At 37.2% G+C, this 21,479-nt stretch overlaps 1 long non-coding RNA gene across 1 annotated transcript; it reads right to left on the bottom strand.

Annotated features, from left to right (window-relative positions):
- Window positions 1-12,897: 12,897 nt before the first annotated feature.
- Window positions 12,898-15,326, bottom strand: LOC137149817 (uncharacterized). The gene is made up of 2 exons (XR_010918845.1): window positions 15,214-15,326; window positions 12,898-13,271 (listed from the first exon to the last, which is right to left on the bottom strand). It is a non-coding gene; the product is annotated as an uncharacterized lncRNA (long non-coding RNA).
- Between the last annotated feature and the right edge of the window lie 6,153 nt (window positions 15,327-21,479).

Here is a 21,479-nt window from a genome sequence, read left to right as displayed (position 1 = left end):
TGTATTTAGGGAAATAGACCAGTCTATGGCCAAAGTGTAAATAACATCCCTAAATCCAGTCATTTTAAGGCTAGTCAATAAAGGGCCTACCTCAAAATAAAATCCTGCCTCTACTGAACTCAGTGGGAGTTTTGCCATTGACTTCAATGGGTACGATTTCACCCTAGATCTTTAGACAAAAATTCCACTGTTAATGTCAAGCACAAGTTCTACTCCTGAATCAATGTGTTACTGTACACCGCTCATTTTGAAAGAACATAAAAATATTTCTTTTTTCACTTATTCAAGGGGAATAAAGCGGCTGTCTAAACAACAGAGTTCTCTTAAAAGTAAAAAAGTTGAAACAAAACAAAATGCTCTGGAATAAAAGATAGAGGTAATAAGGATATCATTAAATTAATACAAGCAAAGGAAGAGGAAAGCACAAATCTATTTTTCCAAATTAATGACATTTACAGAAAAGATTTTGTCCTCTTTATTAAAAAAAAAGTTACAATATAAGAAAAGTAGATGTTGTTTAAGGTATTGGAAGTCTAGAGATGACCAATGGAAGAAATAAAGCATATGCTATGTATTATAATACCAGCTATAAAACTTATCTTTAAAACCTACAGAAATATATTTAATTTAGAATAATATCAATTTAATTTAGCTTTGATTACCCACAAGTAGCTCTGCCTTTCAAGAATAAACCATGAGATTCGTGAAATGGATATATTTAAATACCTATAGAAAAACCTAACCTATTTTTCCAGCAACTTTAAATATACATTTACATTTCTGAAATCAGTCTAAACTGTCTTTTACAATAATGCTAAGTTTGTAAATATCAACGCACAATTTTCTGGACAATTCTTATTGAACATGGGAACATGCCTGCAGAAATTAATAGATAATTATAATGAAAAACTGAAGTGACTAATGCATCTTCTTCTGTCCCCTTATTTTCCAATATGTTTTTAACAATAAGTTACTGTACTGTAGAAGTTGCTCTGGAATGAAGGGTTACTGTTTGCTATCTAACATTTTTAATTTCAAGACATTAGCATTTATTTGATATAGTAAAAGAATACTTAGGGTTTAGGAGAAGTTACATATTCATAATACTATTTATACTTTATTAACACACAAAGATGATGGTGGCCTGATTGTGCTATGTGCTACTCAATCACTTAGGCAGACACACTCCCTGCCCCAGCAACCTTACAATCAAATTAAAGACAAAATGAACCAAAATGAGAGTAACAAACAAAATGAGGGGGAAGGAGAAGAAGAATAAGAGTAACAGTTATAAGAACATGTGGCCACACAAACTTGGGGCTGCAACTTGATGTTTCCAAATCATCTGAAAGTTTACTTTAAAAATAAATAAATGAAGTCAGCTACCCCAAATGTCTCAACTTAGCCATTGTTATGTTTTCAGCACGTAGCCAGTGGTACCACGTTACGGTATGTAATTTCGGTGCCTTTTGTAGAGACTTTCTTTCTTTAAATGAGCTGGACCACACATATTCACTCATTCAGAATAAGTCTATAGATGAACTAGTCCCCAGTATTTTTAAAGTAACAGAATTTGTGCGGCCTGCTGATATCTCAGAGAAAGAACTATTTTCACATGTCACTCACATAATGGAGGAACTGCAGAGCAGACAAGGATTCTGAAAACTGTTCAGTTTGTCACAATGTACATGAAGATTCTTTGATACCTCTACAGTCACTTTCAAAATCTGAGCTCTTTGGCAGGACACTTTTGTACATTAGACCACATTGGTCACAGGAGGTTTTCTGGATTATTATTATTATTATTATTATTTTTAAAGAAAGAAACTCATGCAAATAACCTCATTGATCAAGTCAACAAAGCCCTGGGTCTAAAAGTAGGGTTTTATTACTAAGGTATTCTAGCCCTCTTTTTCCTAATACATCATTTTAAAAAGGCAAACTCACAAGTTACATGTGAATATGTCAAACTCTGCAACTGCACATTTTGCTGGACATCCCTATGCCTATTTATTTCCAATTTAAAAAAAAAAGCTCCCCAGTGTCTGACAATGAGGGGTTGGTTTGTTTGTTTAACAAGATTGTGGGGTTTTCTTTCAGTTATCTACAGGTATTAGCTGAACAGTGTCTGTAACTCAAAACAGTTTGAGGTCCAATTCTGATCTCACTTTTATTATTTTAAGTCAACTGATTTCAATGGAATCCCTCCTGATTTACACCTCTGAGAGATCCAAATAATGCCCTGCGGTGATAGCTTTTTACAATCTTTATTTCAGTTGCCAAAGTATATCAGCTGTTAAGTCTACCATTTTCCCCCTTTATTTATAGGGCATGTTCTACGCTTAATTTTTGCTCAAAATTCAATTGACTTAAATGGAATTTTCATGTATAGAATGAGGCTAGAATGTAATCAAGTGGGTCAAATCCTATAGTCCTAACTCAGACATCACTGCCATTGATTTCAATCATAGTAATGACTGAAAACAGACCTGCACATGCAGGAGTTTGCATGGAAGTTCTCTTTGCAGGAACAGGACATAAATAAGAACTACCAAATTTGCTTTTATCAGTTGCTGAAAACAGCATTCAAAATTCTTGTAACTGGCAAGGAGTCGTTAATTTTAAAAATGTTGAAAACTAACAAATGTTGCTTTTTAATTTTTTTTGTTCCCAACATTTATTGAAAACCATTTTACATACTAAGACTTTTAGCCCTAATGACACGAGAAGACCTTTACCAACTTTTAATGTTTTGTAACCTCTTAGCTTTCAACAAAGCTGGAGTTTAGTGATGTCATTGATCCAAAACACAGCATTTTTGCTGTCAAAGATGCTTTGAAGGATTATTTAAACAAAACTAAAAGTAACAGACCAAACTCTATAAAGGTTATACAGAAACATGATCACTGAACTTTACATTTAGGAAGAATTAAGCTTTGAAAGAGTTTTTCCACTGAAAAAACTACTTAATGGTAGTTATCCAGGTGGTCCCTAGATTTATTGTTGGATTTCACTTTGACTGCTATGGAGTTCTCTTGGGGACTATTATATCAATAATTTCTAAGGCAACATTTTATTCCAGGTAAGAGTAATTACTTACAAGATGAGAGTTTGGGTCTGGAAATTCTAGGATTCAATTTTGAATTGCCCACATTGCAAAGCAGAGTGAAAAAAATTATTCTGTACCCTTTCTACTCTTACCCCTCTCATCCCCAATTATATGTACATTTATACGTAGATAAACATTCTTTAGACATCTCGGAATTTAACTTTCCTTGAAGCCACAAAATCTCATTTCTATATATGTTGCATGAGATTTAGCCACAAAACTTCAATTACTACAGTCTGAATTGTATGGTTATAGCCAAGGCAACTCTAAAAATTTAGGGGTATGGACCTATCATCCGTTTTCCCCACACAGAACCTCCATCAGTGTCAGTAATGCTCTTTAGTCATAAAGTCAAGGTTTTTATGAAAATGTCTATGATGATTTTGGTAAGGATAATAAATAAGAATGGTTTTCCAGTTTCCCATATGTAAAACATATATAGCTAGGAAGAGAAGAAAGGGGAGAACGTATAGATTCTGTCTAGACTAAAGAGTTGAAGTATAAAAACGGTACACGTCAAAAAGACAGATATTTTATAGATCTTAAATGGTATCAAGTCACTGATTTTTTGAAGCAATATACTAATGATCTAAATATAAAAAAATATACTGTAAGGTGACATTTTTAACAACCTCCTGTTCAACACTGCTTAAAAGAAATAAAGGTTAATGTAATCAACCAAAAATAAAAATTGAATAGTCCTTTTAAAGATCCGGTAAGTGTTCTATACATTAACCACATTTTACCACAGCTAATGTATAAATATATGCTTATGGTATGTTTGCAGCATTTAATTTAAGCATTTTGGTCCAAATTCACAGAATAGAAAGCTCTCTGCAACTGTCAGTTCAGGCTTTCTTGAGTAAACTGAAAACCATGTGTCACAAATGTATGTTCACTTTTAACACACCCCCATCCCCAAAAACATGAAGTGTGGTCTGTACCCGAAATATTCCTCGTAAGTTATTAAGTGGATATGAAAGAACACAGGCCTAAAATAACTCGCAAATAGCTGTAACACAAGCCTGAAAAAAACACATTTTGGGTTGGAGGTAAGGGACAGGAATATTTCCAAAGTCTCAGAGAGTCAACTGAAACATTAATTTTTAGGGAAAATATTGTGGGGGAGGGGAGTTGTTTTTGGTTTCTTTTGTAAATTTAAAAGATTATTACAAATCTCATATACATCACATTTGCTTTTTAATGTTTTCCTTATAGTTGAACAAGTGTTAAACTGTAGCAGGCTGTCACAGCTGTTACAATACATGAACCACACTTACAGTAACAGCTTTCGTTCTACATTTTTGTGGAGTAGTTTCCATAGCACTGTGATTGGGGTTTGCATATTTTTATACCTTGCATATTGAAAATAAAGTCTGATGTTTAAGATTGCTTTCTCCCAGTGCATCTGGCACTTAAATGTCCTGAAAGACAAGCAGGCATACGGTGACTATTTTGGCCTTAAATCACAGCTAACACCTTTTTTATTTTTATAAAGTTATTTTTAACTTTTTTCTCCTAAGAATGACTAAATCGTATATTTGATGAGGAAGCCTTGAAATATACAATTTATCCAGACTGTCATCCATGAATTAAACATAAAGGCAATCTTTTCCACTCACAACAATACACAATATATTTAAATATGTATTAGGCAATAACAATTTATGTATTATGAACTATTGCTCAATTAAATGTTCATGTCAGGTAAAGAATTATGTAGAAAAAATATGTTCTGAAGTTTTAATTAAATTGTGTGCTTTTGGTGCAAAAGCACCTGTTTCTTTCGCTAAAGATGAATGACATTACAGGATTCTAGGTGAATACTTGCAAAAACTACTATTGCATAAAGCTGGAACATTTATTTCCAGAAGTATCTAAACATTTTGCAACAGAAAGGAAATAATGTTTATTAAGCTTGAAGAGAACACACTGTATAACAAAAGTATTCTTCAGATGATAATTACTTCTTCATACAACCATGAACTGGGTTATAGCTCCTTATCAGAAAAAAATCAACAACCTGCAAACACTTGTTTTGAAAACACAAATCAAAACAAAACTAGATTGTCTCTTGCTCATGATCTTCTGTACAAAATTAGATCTTAATTGACTGCAAATGCTTTACCTCGCCAAACTGCCAGAATACACGTTATCTTAACTGTGCCTCTTGGTGTTCAAGACCCCTCCAAATTAGCAGATTCAAAATTAATAAATTATATCAGTGCTTTTCACTTTAAATTTTAATAAGAAACAGAGATATCTTCTCTCTCTCTCTTTCTCTGTCCCTCCCTCTCTTCTAAGAACAGAAGGCTGCTGGTGAAAGGAATGAAAATCTGGAAAGAATTTGGGGTGGACTGGCCAACCCCCTTTCATTTCCTTCAGATGTTTACAATCTAGCACCTTTCTGAAGACAAAGATGGGAAAAAAGCTATTTTTTCCTTTGACTGAAGGGTGAGACAGGGGGGTATTAAAAACTGATCAATGTAATTTTTTTCTCAGAAGTATTTGCACATCTGTGAAATAATGTAATTTATGAGAAAAATCTTTGTATATGACATTCATGATTATAGCTTGATCTGGAGAATTATTCAAATATAAAATTAAATGCTCAAAAACTAGCTGTGCTGTGGATGACTGAGCTTTTACCAGCTGTGCTTCAAACTTCTGTAATTCTATTAAAAGTATATAAGTGAGCCTTTCCAAGTATGTCTGAATCTCTTTTAAAAGGAATGTTACATTTCTAAATGGCTTTATGATCACTTGCTTTTTGTTTTCCCTTGATTATCATCCCAGTGGTTGGATACATTTTATCTGACTGTAAAAAAAAGTTAGGAATGTGTACCCATGGAAAGCGCTCTATAAATTATATTGTATTTTATTATCACAGAGCTTAGGGAAAAATTGGCTCTTAAGAAAGGTTAAAAACCTTTAAAGTGAATTCTCCTGTTTGGTTAAAATTACTTTTGATTTAATATGATCCATCTGTAATCTCTACCTGGCCTACCTCCCTCCCTTTCCCCCTCCTGGCCCCTGTCCCCCCAAAAAGTCAAGTGCTATAGCCAACAGAATGAGGGGGGAAAGCACAAGAAGAATCAGCATACAAGGTAGTTTTCTGTCTAAATGGAACAAAACTACAAAAGTTTTTGCCTCCTGTATGTAATATTGCATCTCCATTTTTAGCTCTGCATGTGTTTCCTTCTCAGACAAGAAATCCTGATTACTGTATTTTTTAAACAATTAATCCAATGGGCGGCAAATGGAAGTGTATGTAACTGAATGTCATCTTATGCATTGTGTATTTAGAACAGAAATGAAAAGCCCTATTTTCTTCTTAAGGTTACAAGGCAGTCCGCTTAATTCAATCATCATACAGGACTGAATTGTCAACTAGCTTCACACAGATTTAACACAGGCTCAAATTCAGAATAAAAATTCAGTTCTAGGTTCACCCCTTAAATAATTACTTTAGTAAGGATGCTTTCCAACTTTATTGTATTTTAAAGGTTGTAAATAATGTAATCCTAAAACTACATGTAGTCTCACATATAGTAATAAAATATTTTGAATAGAAGAAAATATACAATCCTAAAAATGTGCTAAGCGTTATGGCATATACCCATCATTTGGAAAAGTGTACCAAAAAGACCACATTGGTAAAAAACATAATCTGCAGTTATAGTTTTTACAAAACAGGGGCAATATAAGGGATAAGATATAGTTTCTGCTACCTAAGACAGACGGACTTTAATAACACTTAACAGAATGATGCACATTAATGATCTCAGAAAGCACTTCTTATGCCTCATCCATCATGTGGAGGAGAGAATGAAGCCTTCGACAGCATTAGGAATTATTCTAGATCTTGTCAGTAATTCGCAGCTTCTCTGTAGTATCGTAACACAAATTTGTGTGTATGAGACACTGACCATTAATCTCAGGGCTTTTTTTCACTCACCACAGCGTGCTGAGAATGTATCAATTGCTTCATGGAGAAATTTCACATATAAAACCATACTAAACAAAACAAGGAAAAGATCTAGTATATAGCTACAGATATAAACAAAGAATGAAAAAAGAAAGATTTGTGATTAAAAAAAACCCCATAATATCCACAGTATGTGTTTTCTGCATGTGCAACTACCAACATCCTGAACTGGAAATAGCAGGAACGTGCATTGATTTAAAAAGTTGTTTAAGTTCCCACACACAGACATTCTTACATTTAATTTGGTGAGCGTGTTTCCCCACTCTCACCCCTTTTATTTCATTATAAGAAAGATCTGGAATTTCTTCTCAAAGATCATGCATTTTTATAAATAGTAGCAAAGCAAATTTCAATTTAAAACCCCATATGATTAAACAAACAATATCTTTTGGCAACATTTTACTTAAGATTAAATCTGCCGTTAATGGCATAATAGTTGTTTCAACTAGAATCTCTACTACAAAGGAAAAGGTCCATAAATATTTGTACAACAAACTCCTTCTGAAAAAAATTCCTCTGAGTACACTCCAAATTGATTTCTATACATGCAACATAAAGATTAAAGCTAGTTGGTTGTATGTAGTTTATGATAAATTAACACTGTTTGGCTTCCAAAAGTCACACGCACACAAAATAGATGTATTTCTACACAGATGTGATAGAATGCTCAATAACAAAATGCTTGTCAGACAGAATAAGGTGAATTCTTCTGTAAAGGTGGAGGAACTGAACTGTCTCCAAAGCGCGGGGGACGGTGAGAACAATTTCATCAAATAGTAATCAAACAATAATAATCACAATTCATAATACTTCTAAATTCTAAAGGCATTCATTAGTTTATTACTTGAAATATGACATATAACCAAAAAGTACTCAAAAGGAACTTGGTATACAACAGATACTGTGATTGCTTTGTAAATGTAGGATTACATCCATTCTTTTATCTTCCACTATAAAATATAATTTTAGGTTTTACTTATTGCACATATAGTTGTATATAAATAGCATGATGAATAGAGTCCACAGTGCTTTGTTTGGAATTTTTTACTTGACAAATATTGGGAAACTGATTTGATAGTCACAGGTAATAGGCACAAATTAAGATTATAAACTCATTAGAAAGTACAAACACCCATACTAGTCTGTTAAACCCCCTGACAAAACCAGGAAATTGGAAAATCAATAACTGAGCATTAGTAGGGGCTGGACAGATATTTAAACTGTACATGATGCTCATGTCATGAGTGAATGAAACATGGTTGGAAATTGCGGTTTTCATGAAATAATGAAGAGTTGATGTCACATTGTAACACTTGTTCGACTTGCTCGGATTCATTCTTTCCTCCTGTTTTATATTGCCCCCGAATATCAAATTTTGGTTTTTATATTTCACATTTCTTTACATATGTCTGAAGAATTATGAAATAAAAACAATATGCAGATTAGGGTAGAGACTGTTCTAATATAGTCTGTATTAACAGCCTACAGTCAGTGCTTTAAACAAGATTTTTATTTATTTATTGAAATTATGTAGTTCCAGCTACCTAGTTTAGTTTTTCCATTTACTTTTCACAAGCAAAATGTAAACAATGTTTTCCACTATAAAATTATTTAAAGCTTTGACTTTCACTTTATCTAATTAAACCACAGAGAAGATTTAGCAACTACATGAACTTCTAGCAATGGGCACAGGGAGAACAAAAGAAAACATGTTTGTGTTTCAACTATTCTGATGTATAACCTGAAACGGATAACAAGCCTAGCATACGTATGTATATGTATGTTTATACAGTGCACTACTGGTAAACATACCAAATAAAATGCAATGGATTATTTTAAAATAGTTTCTCATTAACTCCCATTATGTTTAATATGATATGGAAAACTAAATTTAACTAGAAACGTACTCAACCCACAGAACCTCTCTTTACAGTACAGTACAAATGCAGCCAGATTTCTGTAAAAAACAAACAACAACAAAAATCCCCTAAACCTCTGCTGTCTCCTTGCAAGTCTGCAAGCTCTCCAGTGCGGAGATAAAGACCCAATCTGCTCATCAAACACCTCTGGGCTCGGTCATCTAATAGGAACAAATTGGCAATGACTGCCCAAGCAAGTAACACAGGCCCACTGATTTGTAGATTGATACTGATGCCTAATGATCCCCTTGGGCAGATCAATAGCAACAATCCTCATCCCTGCTTTTCTTCTTTATTGGCACAGAAGAGTGAGGCAAAGAGAAAGCCTGTACATGCATAGCACTTCAGGTGCACAGAGAGAGACAGAAAGAGAGTAAGAATATAGGTGTCCATTTATGATATAAAGATGTAAAGTCTGATCAAAATTTTGCCTGAAATAGTGGCCACTGAGAAGATGCAGTCATGCAATTTTATTTGTCATCAGAGGTATAAACAGTGTTGGTAAATCTGTCCCTTTACATGAATATTAACAGTAGCTGCTGCACTTGAGGGACTTCAGCACACGATGTAGGTGAAATAAACTCATGCTGTATGCTGAAACAGCTTTCCACTGGCACCTTTGTTTGCGATATACAAGATTAACAGTGACCTTATGTGACTGGCCCAAGGTTCTGCAATAGTTCATGGAAAATTCAGAACACACGAATAATGAGATTAATAGAACAAAAACTAACATTTATAAGAACTACATAAAAAGAGTCATTGAGTTTTGTGAAGATTCAAAGAAGGTGCAAGAATTTCAGTATTGCAGAGATCAAGAAGGCAGTGATGACTGCCACTGTTACAGCAATCAGAGAATTTGGACAGGTGGATTTATCCTGTGGATTGTTATAAACAGGGTTATACACTAGTCTTGCTGCACTTGCCTTTCTACTTTCAGTTGTCTTGTCTCTTAGCCTACTACGTTATGATCAATCAGGCAATTTCTATGCAGGATTTTTATTCAACCCTCCCTCCCTCCCAAGAGTTAGATATTCTTTTCTGTTTATTTGGTATTCTAGTGGATATAATTATCCAATTAGTATCTCTCTTTAAAGTCTCCAGTAATAAGTAAGAAAAACTAATGGAATTGCCTTGGATTTTCTTTTTCAATAAATGAATAGTGATATTCTGTTGACTTGTAATTGGTAATTTATAGCACCAGGGTTATTGGTAGGCATCACAATCAGTACTAAACCTCTATATGCCACACACCCCCACCCTCCATCTCACTCCCTCTCTACTTACATACACATATATATATTTTGAACAGACATCAGATATATCCTGACTATCAAGGAAACAAACATATCTGCAGACACAAATGAATTTAAATTCCATTAGAAAAGTTCAATATTTTGATTTCTTTTGGTTATATTTTTATTTTCTTCACATTTGAAATAATCTCAGCCCGCTAACTGCCTTTCCACTTTTCAGGGGTTGTGTCCAAAACAGCAATAAGATTTAGAGAAAACATTCACAATTTTCAAATCACACTCAGACCCAAAACTAACTGCCTGAGAATCTGCTTTGTTCAGCGATCTTTGTGGTAGGGTTACACTTTGTAGCTGTTTTATTAAAATATGGATAAAGCAAAACAAAAGATAAAAATCAAATTTCATTCATTGTAAATTGCTAAACCATCCCTCCAACGAAAGATTTTCTTTTAATAAGAAAAATGTCATTTTGATCTTTTTGTATAGTCACAATAAAAACAGAACTGCATTAGGAATCTTTGTAATTCAACCCACAGTATTTCATAAATTAATAATTTTTTGAATCCTGCATGCTGTCTTTAACATGAGAAAGTTAAATTCTTGTAGTAAGGGGATTTACACTGACGCTTGAAACATGCATGCACACCAAATATCTAGCACTGACCATTTTAGGATTTAAATTTCACACTAATGATAAGTATAATCATTGCAATCATCATCACGCTAACAATAAAAAGATGCATCCTGTTAGCCCCTGACATCAATCAACGTGTGGGGAAAATTCAGAAGCCTCTCTCATTCTCGCCCGCTCGCGCGCGCTCTCCTCTCTTCCCCCTCCCACCCCCAGGTTGCTCACAGAAGTGATCACATTTAATTCATTGCATTATTATGTCATCTCCATACTAATCTCGGCCCTCACACCTCCACCACTTTGACATGCAAATGAGCTAGAAAAAAGCCACACATTAATATAAAAAAGTCACAGCAATCATGTCATGATTCCATGCCTTCCAGCCCTGCAACACTCCCCCCATATTCCCCCCCCCCCCCCTCCATCTCTCTCTCCAGCAAGCAGTGCTGGTGATCACAAGAAACAACAGCAATCTGTTGAAGATCAGACGCTAAGACAGGGAGGTGGGGAGAGGATACAACACATACACGTGTCAGCAGCCCAGCCAGCTCCATTTGCATATTCACATGAGTTCTATTCTCAGATTGCTTAAACAGTAAAGAAGTTAGGTGTCTTCCCACCCACCTCCCCTCCCCACTCCATAGAGAAACAGCAATTTATAACCCAAAAGGGGGTGGGGGGGAAGAAAGGGTGAGCTCAAACTGCCTTACCTCAGCTGGCTCGCTTTCTGTTGCTCTTAAAAGGAATTCCCTGTGGTTCCTTTCGAATTTTTGAGAACCATCCTTCAGGGTTTTTAGTTTTCTCTTTCTCTCTCTTCCTCCTCCTCCTCTTTCTGTGTTGTGACTGGGTTTATAAAAAAAATAAAAAAGACAACTCCATGTTAAGCTAGCAGTCAAGGCATCATGAAGTCTAGGGCTGCAGGGGGAGGGAAAAGAGGAGGGGAGGGTCACAGCTTAATGCTTTACAAAAGGGAACCAAAAGCCTGGATATATTGTTTAACATATACACAAAACATTGAGATGCACTTGTGCAGGTATATATAGCCCATGTGTATGTATTACAGAGACATAATTGCTTTTTCACCAAAAATGTGAATAATGTTCAGCCTCTGACGCAAACAAACGCAATGACATTCAGAGTTAATATGAAAACTCTATTCTTAACCTACCATGTTGTTTCAGTGCATGGGTAGCCAAAGAGTGATGTATTTTACATATCATATACTATTTGCAATATTTGTGTATAACAGTTAAGGATGTAGGTTCAGCCTTAACTATGAATTTCTGGCTTTGGTCTATTGCCACTAAAACCTGGGTTATTTAAACTGTATTTTTGTGCCAGTGAATTTTCTTATTTAATTTTTCTAATGACAATAATAAAGAGAAAAAAATCTATCCTGCAAATATATGAAAATAACACCTCTGTGATTTTGGGACTGAATAAATATATGTGCAGGCCTATTTTTTTTTTTTTTTTTTTTTTTTAAAGACAGCTTTTGTTATCCAGTTTGATACACACATTATTTACCCAATAGACTGTAATGGCTCCTCAGGAGTGATACCATCCATTGCATCAAACCTACTGCCACATGTGTAGATTAAATCTACCTTCCTAAGAATCCTAAATTAAATGTTTGTTGGAAAATATTTAGTGTATACATGTAGTAGTAGTTCAAGAATTATCAACATTAGCATGAAAGCTTTGAGAGTTTCATTTCTTCAGAATACAAGTTATTAGATCAGATTACTGATTGATTGTTAAATTCCACTTTACAAACTCAGTCTGCTTTTAATTAGACTAGCACAAAAAACCAAATAAACTTTATTAAATATTCTCACACAGAGTAATTAGAAATGCCCACATTTATTTTTGCAAATATACTCCTAAAATGAAACACTGTACATCATGTTTCATCCCAGAGTGCATTTTTATAGCCAAGTTATAAACCCCTAAAATATGTGCTTTCCATCAGAAATGCTGGAACATTAAATACATATACTACAGGGCTATGAACTGTGCAGTTTTAATCATAATAAGTGTGTGTAAGCAAGTACAGACATACTGTGTGTGTGTGTACAATACATACATGCACACTTACAACTGTAAGTGACTGCAGTGGTGGGAATGCAAACAATAGAAGCAGGAAGGCAGGGAAGGAGTTTAGCAGTACACTGATGGAGAAGTTGGGGGGGTCAGTTGTTAACAATGGGTTAAGAAACAATCTTTATTTTGGCATTTGCTTTATTTGAAAGAGAAGCTCTTGGCAGACACATATTCTTAGAAAAATTAATTTCTCCGCCTGTCTCTCTCTCTTCCCCTCCTTCAGAGAGACTGGGAAAATCAGTGTTTTGTATTCACATCCAGTCTCCTAAGGAAAAAAAAGGTAATTTTAAGAATCTGACCAGAGAGCCTGAGTTACTGTCCTCCACCCAAATCTGATGAAAAAAATCTATGACAAGCCTGAGTCCCTGAAATGAAGAGAAAGAAAAGAAAAATATCCAAAACATGAGACACCGAAACATTATATTTCAATATAATCATATGAATTAAATGTAATCCTTGAAGCAACTAGTCCCGGGGGTCACATATTAGGCCATTTTTTCCTTTCTTTCTTTTTTATTTAATAGAGGGTCATCTGGGCTGAAAAGCAGAACCCAAATGAAAAGCATCTTCAATGTGGTTATAACATGAGCTGCACAGGGTCAGGCAGTGTCTTGTATGGCCTCATAAAAAATACATAACCAGACAACCTAATAGTATTTCTTTGCATTCATTTTTGGATGGGAACTGGCGGACAGAAGAGGGGGAAGGAAAGGGAATTGATGGAGGTAGGCGCACACATAAAAAAATATCTATATGCATATTTCCATAACACAGAGCTTTTAGCAAATTTCTTCCTTTTGGGAAAGAGATTTTCATTCATTAAACAACAGTCTTCAACTTGCTTACGTAAAAAACAAGTGTGTAAATTATTTCTAATGTCTCTCAATACTGGAATAATATTAGTGTGTCTACATATATATACACATATATATTTTCATGCATTCATTCAGGACAGTCATGCTTAATTGAATGTGCTACCATGTTGGGTTTTCTTGCATTAAACATTTTTCTTCCAGTAGGTTATTTGTCCACACAGGCACAACCAAAATTAATTTGAATGATTTCTCTTCTGAAAAGAAATACTGATGAAAAACACCAGTGACATGCTTTCTGCTGTAATTTGCTCTCATATGGGAGGGGTTACTCAATGCACAGAATTCATGCAGGCTGCAAAGATGTACTGGATGAGAGAGAGGGTGAGAAAGAGAGAAAATGGGTAACAAATAAAAACAAACAGCTCTAAAAATGCTTGTGAGATGAGAGAAGCACTAAGTGTGTTGCCTCCCTTCCCCCTCCTTCCCAAATATAGCCTGGAGACGGGTGACCCTGCTGAGGGAAGATGGAGCCACAGAGGTGACCCAATGCTAACCAGCCTGTTAGAACTAATAAGGTGTGCTCCTAAGCCACTCAAGTGACATTAGGGCATTGTGGAAATAACTCTTCTTGTTATTGCCCATCCTCAGCTTGAAATTTACTACTCCTTTGCATTATTAAAGAGACAGCTTGCAGTCACTAAGGGGGAGAAAATTTGGTAAGGATAAATAACTGTGCATGATTTTTTTTTTTTAAACTGTTATGATTGTGCTCACCATAGTCTTTATATTAAGAGTCTGAGCGTTAAAGCATGCTGGGTTAATAAGTTGTTGTTTATTATTTGAGCTGTTTTCAAAAATAAAATCTAGTTTAGAAAAATAAGATTTTTTCCCTGCACAGAAAGTGGTAAAATATTAGGGGGGGGGGAGGAGGGGAGGGTTATATGATATCTAGTAGCAGGCCTTCTTGGAACCAAACACATGTTTCCAAAACAATACTCAGTAACCTGGTTTATGATTTACATGAAAGAGCACTGTCATGAGGCATTGCTACCCTGTAGCATCCCCTGCTGGCCAAGGGTGGCATGACTGGCACTCCTTGGCTCAGTTTCCCTTCCTAAGGTCTGTGCTGGAGATATGACTAAGCCCGGCAGCCAAATCACAAAACAAAATTAACCCCTGCTGGGGGTAGCAAAAGTCCAAATTAAAAAGTCCCAACAAAACAAAAAGTTCATCTGCTCTTTGGGGCTTCTCTTCAGCCCATCCGCTGGGTTCTGCTTCTAGCCCCTTTCTGGGCTACTCTGAGAGTCTTTTCTCTGCTCTGAGTTAAAGCACAGCTCCCAGGCTGGTTCCCCTGGAGTTCCCTTTCCTTTGCAGACATTGCCCAGAGCCTACCTGATCCCTGGGGTTACATCTCTCTTCTGGTATAAAGCACTGGCTCTAGACTGTGCCCTTGCAGTACACTTCCCTCAGCACACCCTAGCACGGGGCCTTCTCAAGCACTGTTCACTCCCAGAGTTTCTAATTACCACACTAATCTTTGTCAGGTCTTTTATAAGGCCCAGGTGTCCATGAAGCTAATTAACTGTCTGCCACCCCCCTACCCATGTAATTAACTAGTCACAGGTGGATCCAGGTTGGCTCATTCTCCTTAATGGAGCCTGTCAGAGGTAGGCTGGTCCCTGATTCCCTTGTAAGGGCCAGTCCCACCACATTCATTTCTAGAAGAATCATGCATTCACGGTGTCAAAAAATTCCATAGGCCCTCATTTGACTGTAAATAGTTGTGAGCATATGGCAGAGGTTAAAAATTCAGAAGAGAATAATATCCAAACCACATCAATGCTTTTGTTGTTCTACCCAGAGCGTCTCCTTCAAGGCAGGGGAGAAAACGCACTGTCCCTTCTTGCAAAGGGCTTTGTGCAGTTAGCAGCTGTGAAGGCAGGAAGGTCTGCACAATGATGTGATGGAATAAGTGCATATGCCATAAATATTAAAATGGTATCCCAATATCCGTTCTGTGCATTCTGGGACTGAAGCATAATTTGAAATAAATACCTGAGTGGGCCAGGAGAAAAAGCTGAGACTTGTGATGCCTCTTTTCTTTTGATGCTGTCTGAAAGGCCAGAGACAAAAGGTCATAACCATCCCTCACCGGTGAATTTCTGATGACCTGGAAAGGGCCGCAAAATGTCTGAAAGGGCTCAGAAAGACACTACTGGATCTGCTAGTCTTTACATTGTGCCCCCCCGGCCAGTGCTTTTTTGTGTGCTCTCGAAGTCGCAACATGATTTTGTGGAGATCATACAGGAGACAGAGTAAAAATTACAGCAGGGATTTTCAAAGCCTAAAAAGTCAGGCTCCCAAATCCTTAGCATTTCACTTGGATTTAGCACCTAGCCCCATCTTACTTTATTTATTTATGGTATAAATAATACGTCCTTGTCAGAAGGTAAAGTTGTTAATGAAAATGGCCATTCCTAAGGCAATGGAAGTCTCAGAAGATTGTTAAAGGGCTGTGTCACAGAGCAGGGTGGCCCTCTAAGGAAGTTGGGCTTAACCTCCACCTGTAGCTAATTGGCTGCCTCCCACCTGATGTTGTTAGGCTAATGTTCAGGGGATAGCTTGATAGTCTTCCTAAGAGCCAGCAAGTAAGCTCAGTTGCTAATGGGAGTTGCAGGGAGAGAAAAAAAGTTCTTGCAGCAATTCCTGGGCAAATTCATGTGCTGTTCCTGGGTAGAAGGCCCATGGACTGTAATCCTGCAAAGAGCAGGTTGAAGAGCGGCAAGGAGTATGTAGGCTCCTCTCGGAATCTCTGGGTCAAGGTAAAACACCCAGTTTACATGCGTCTCTTAGGCAGATGGCCTGGAGTGAGTAATCCTGAAGAGAACAGATTATGAAGGACAAGGGAGCAGAGAGGTTTGCCTTGACTCCCAAACAGACAGCCTGTGGAGTGTAATTCTGTAGGAAGTGGATAGGCTCCTGCAGAAGACATTGAGTCAGGGGAAAGGGATCTGACTGATATTTCTTCAGAAAACCACACAAGTTCAACATAAAACTGAAGCCCTGAAGAAAAAGGACTGGAACCCTGTGGCTGGAAAGTGTTCTTTGGTGTACAGGCTGGTGAGTTAGCCCACTGGCTTACAGGGTAATAATTTAAAATCTGGCCCAAATATTTATTGATTGAAAGTCACAGAAATTAAGAGATGGAGGAGCTACTGTATTAGGTCACACAGTCCTTCCCCACAGAACAGCCTAGGATTGTTCACTTCAGAGTATTCTTGAGTGCTTTATCTAGTTAATTTACTTAAGTGATAGAAATTTCACTACCTTCTTTGGAAGTTTATTTCACTGTCTATAAGACCTCCCTGTTAGGAAAAGTTGCTGACATTCAGTCTATATTAATCCTTTGTCCTGGATTATTTTATATCTGCTGAACCACCATAAGCCCTTTCTTGTGAACGCAAATCTGGTATTTGAGCATATACATAAAACCATGCATGGTCAGTTGAGTGTATAAGTGTGGTATATTAACATGAATTTTCATGCCTCCAATTTTTAAAATCAGGCCTTTAAAGTTGCTATGTATCTGTAAAGCTAGGATAATATTATTTCCCCACCTTCATAGAGATATTGTTAGGTTTAATGACTAATGAATTACTGTAAAGTAGTTCAGGTTGCATTTTCAGAAGTGCCTCAGTGACTTAGAGCTTCTCTACACAGGCAAGTTATGCTAGTATAAGCTAAGATGTGAATTTAAATGCATAAAGTTATACCAGTAAAACTCCCTGTGTGGTCATTCTTGTTCCAGACTAAGTGTTTCTTATTCTGGGTTTGTTTATGTCTCTTTAGAAGGGGCCTATGCTAAACCCACAAAAGCACTCATTTCAGAGTAAGTGTCCACACAGGGAGTTTTACCTGTTATACTGTATAATGTTTAACTATACTGTGGTAACTTTCCTCTGGTCGGTGGCACTTGTGCTCTAAGTCACTTAGGTGCTTTTAAAATCCCCCCTTCCCTCTCTGTTGTTTAAATACTTTGAGACTCTTGACAAGACACTAGAGAAGTAAAGTAGTATTGAAAGTATTGGAGTTTGCAGCTGTACTGAGACCTGTGATGATCACGGAATCATAAAAAATGTATGTCTGGAAGGGATCTCGAGAAGTCATCCAGTCCAACCCCTGTGCTGCAGCAGGGCCAATAAATCTAGACCCGTCCCTGACAGCTGTTTGTTCAACCTGTTCTTGAAACCCTCCAATGATGGGGATTCCACAGCTTCCCTTAGAAGCCTATTCCAGAGCTGAACAACCCCTATAGTTAGAAAAATTTTCCTAATATGTAACCTAAATCTCCCTTGCTGCAGGCTAAGCCCATTACTTCTTGTCTTACCTTCAATGGACAGTGACGAGAGCGGCCTGTTCTGCCCTTTTTGTGGGTCCTGCGCCCTCTTTGGCTAAGCCGGAGATATGCCTGGGTGGCAGCCGGGGGAGGGGCCGGTCCCGCTCTCTGCCCCAGGCCCTGACCCCGGGACCCTGTGTGGAGTAGTCTCAAAACTACTCAGTCCATAACTTACTCCCTTCCCTGGGTCACCTCTCCTTAGCCCACTGCTCACGGTCTGCTTCCTGGAACTGGGTGGGGAGGGGTTCTCCCTCAGGCTTATGTGCCTTGGATCCCTGGCCGTGCCTGGACAGGCACCCCCTCTTATCTCTGGTACCTTCTGGGGTTGTGGTAGCAACAGTGTTTGCTCCTAGCCCTGTAGCAGCTCTACTCCTCCTCCTAACTCCCCTCCAGCTGCCCGTCTGCCTGACAGGGAGGCTTTTAACTGCTGGGGCAAGCTCCTTGATTGGCCTCAGCTGGCCTAATTGCCCTGGAGTAGCCCCAGCTGGATCACCCAGGGAACAAGGATTTGCTGATCCTGGGGCTAATATACACACCCTCCACCACTCTCCTGTAGCCATCAAGTCTAGCCCTGTCACAGGACATGGAGATCAATTAATCATTGTCCTCTTTATAACAGCACTTAAGATATTTGAAGACTTATCAGATTCCCCCCTCAGTCGTCTTCTTCTCAAGATTTAACTTGCCCAATTTTTTAACCTTTCCTCATAGGTTTTCCACACTCTGTATTGTTTTTGTTGCTGTCCACTGGACTCTCTCCAATTTGTCCACATCTTGTTAAAGTGTGTGGTGCCCAGAATTGGAAACAGTACTCCAGCTGAGACCTCACCAGTGTCAAGTAGCATGGGACAATTACCTCCTATGTCTTACATACAACATTCCTCTTAATACACTCCAGAATGATGTTACCTTTTTCACAATTGCCACATTGACTCACGTTCAATTTGTGATCTATTAGTACCCTCAGATCCTTTTCAGCAGTACTACTTCCGAGCTACATTTGATTTTTTCCTTCCTAAGTAAAGTATTTTTCACTTGTCATTATTGAATTTCTTCAATTTGTCAAGGTCGTTTTGAAGTCTAATCCTGTCCTCCCAAGTGCTTGCAACCCCTACAGACTTGGTGTCACCTGCAAATTTGATAAGCATAGTTTACACTCCATTATCCAAGTTATTAATGAAAAGGTTGAATAGTACCAGACCCAGGACCAGACCTCTGAAGGAGCTCACTAAATACACCCACCCAGTTTGACAGCAAACCATTGATAACTACTCTGAATATGGTCTTTCAACCCTCTGTGCACGTACCTTATGGTAATTTCATCAGACCACATTTCCCTACTTTGCTTATGAGACTGTAATGTGGAACTGTGTCAAAAGCCTTACTGAAAATCAAAATATATTATGTCTACTGCTTACCCCATCCACTGAGCCAGTAACCCTCTCAGAGCAGGAAATGAAGTTGGTCTGGCATAATTTCATCTTGACAAATCCGTGCTGGCTATGCCTTATATAAACCTATTATCCTCTAGGTGCTTACAAACTGATTGTTTAATAATCTGTTCCAGGATCTTTTCCAGGTATCTAAATAAGGCTTACTGGTCATAATTCCCTGGGTTCTCTTTGTTCCCCATTTTAAAGACTATGTTCGCCCTTATCCAGTCTTCTGGACCTCACCCATCCTCCAGGAGTTCTCAAAGACGATTGCCAATGGTTCCAAGATTGCTTCAGCTAGCTCCTTAAGTGCCCTAGGATGAATTTTATAAATCCTTGACAACTTGAATACATCAATCTTATCCAAATATTCTTTAACCTATTCTTTCCCTATTTTGACATGCACTCCTTTCCCCTTGTTGTTAATATTAATTGTGGTGAGTATCTTGTCACCATTAATCTTTTTAGTGAAGACTGAAGCAAAACAGGCATTAAATACCTCAGCTTTCTTGATGTCATCATCCCTTCCCTAATACGTAAAGGACCTATATTTTCATTTGTTTTTTCTCTTGCTCCTAACATATTTAAACAACCTCTTCTTATTGCCTTTTATGTTCCTTACCCAGTGTAACTCATTCTGTGCCTTAACATCTGATTTTGTTCCTACATGCTTGTGCTACCCTTTTGTACTCCTCTTTAGCAATTTGTCCATGTTTCCATTTTTTGTAGATTCCTTTTTGATTTTCAGATCCTGATAGAACCATATTGGTCACTTACTATTCTTCCTATCTCTCCTTCACATCGGGATAGTTTGCATTTTTGTCTTTAATATACTCTTCTTGAAACCATCAGCTCTCCTGAACTCCTTTTTCCCTTAGATTTTCTTCTCATGGAAAACTACCCACCAGTTCTCAGACTTTGTTAAAGTCTGCTTTTTTTTTTAAGGCCATTGTCCTCGTTCTGCTGCTCTCACACCTTCTTTTCCTTAGAATCATGAAATCTATCATTTCACGATCACTTTCACCCAAATTGCCTTTCACCTTCAGATTCGCCACCAATTCCTCCTTGTTGGTCAAAAATGAGTCTAAAATGGCTGCCTTCCCCTCCTCCCCAATTACTTCCGCACCTTCTAGAGCAAAAGGTTGTTCATAATAAAATTTCCAATAAGTTCTTGGAAATTGTGTTTTGCCATATAACTTTACCTTGATAAGTAAAGTCTCTCATTTCATGTATTCAAGGTATTCAATGTATCCCAAGGAAGAGACAGAAAATAAGACAAAGTATTATAGTGTCACTATATAAATCATGGTGCGCTCACACCATGAATACTGTGTCTAGTTCTGGTCTCCCTGTATCAAAAAGGATATAGTTGGACTGAGAGAGGCTCAAAGAAGAGCAACAAAGATACTGAAGGGTATGGAACTGCTTCTATACAAGGAAAAGATTAGCTGTTCATCTTAGAAAAGAAATGACTAAAGTGGAATATGATAGAGGTCTGTAAATTCATGAATGGTATGAAAAAGTGAATAGAGAAATGTTGTTTATCTTTTCACACAATACAAAAACCAGAGGTCACTTAATTAAATTAATAGGCAACAGGTTTAATATAAACAAGAAGAAATATTTTTTCACACAATGCACAACTAACCCATGGAATTGATTACTATAGGATGTTGTGATGGCCAAAATATATAACGGGGTTAAAAAAATAACTGGATAAATTCATACAGGATAGGTCCATCAATGGTTATTAGCCAAGATTGTCAGGGATGCAATCCCATGCTTGGAGCGACCCTAAACCTCTGACTACCAGAAGCCAAGAGTAGAAG

This window comes from Emydura macquarii, unplaced genomic scaffold (genome assembly GCF_026122565.2).
Source record: "Emydura macquarii macquarii isolate MOO-44397 ecotype Brisbane River unplaced genomic scaffold, CSIRO-AGI_Emac_v2 contig_839, whole genome shotgun sequence".
In the NCBI taxonomy this organism is placed as follows: domain Eukaryota; kingdom Metazoa; phylum Chordata; order Testudines; family Chelidae; genus Emydura; species Emydura macquarii.
The sequence above is the reverse complement of the archived record's forward strand: the minus strand, read 5'-3'. Positions and strand labels throughout refer to the sequence as shown.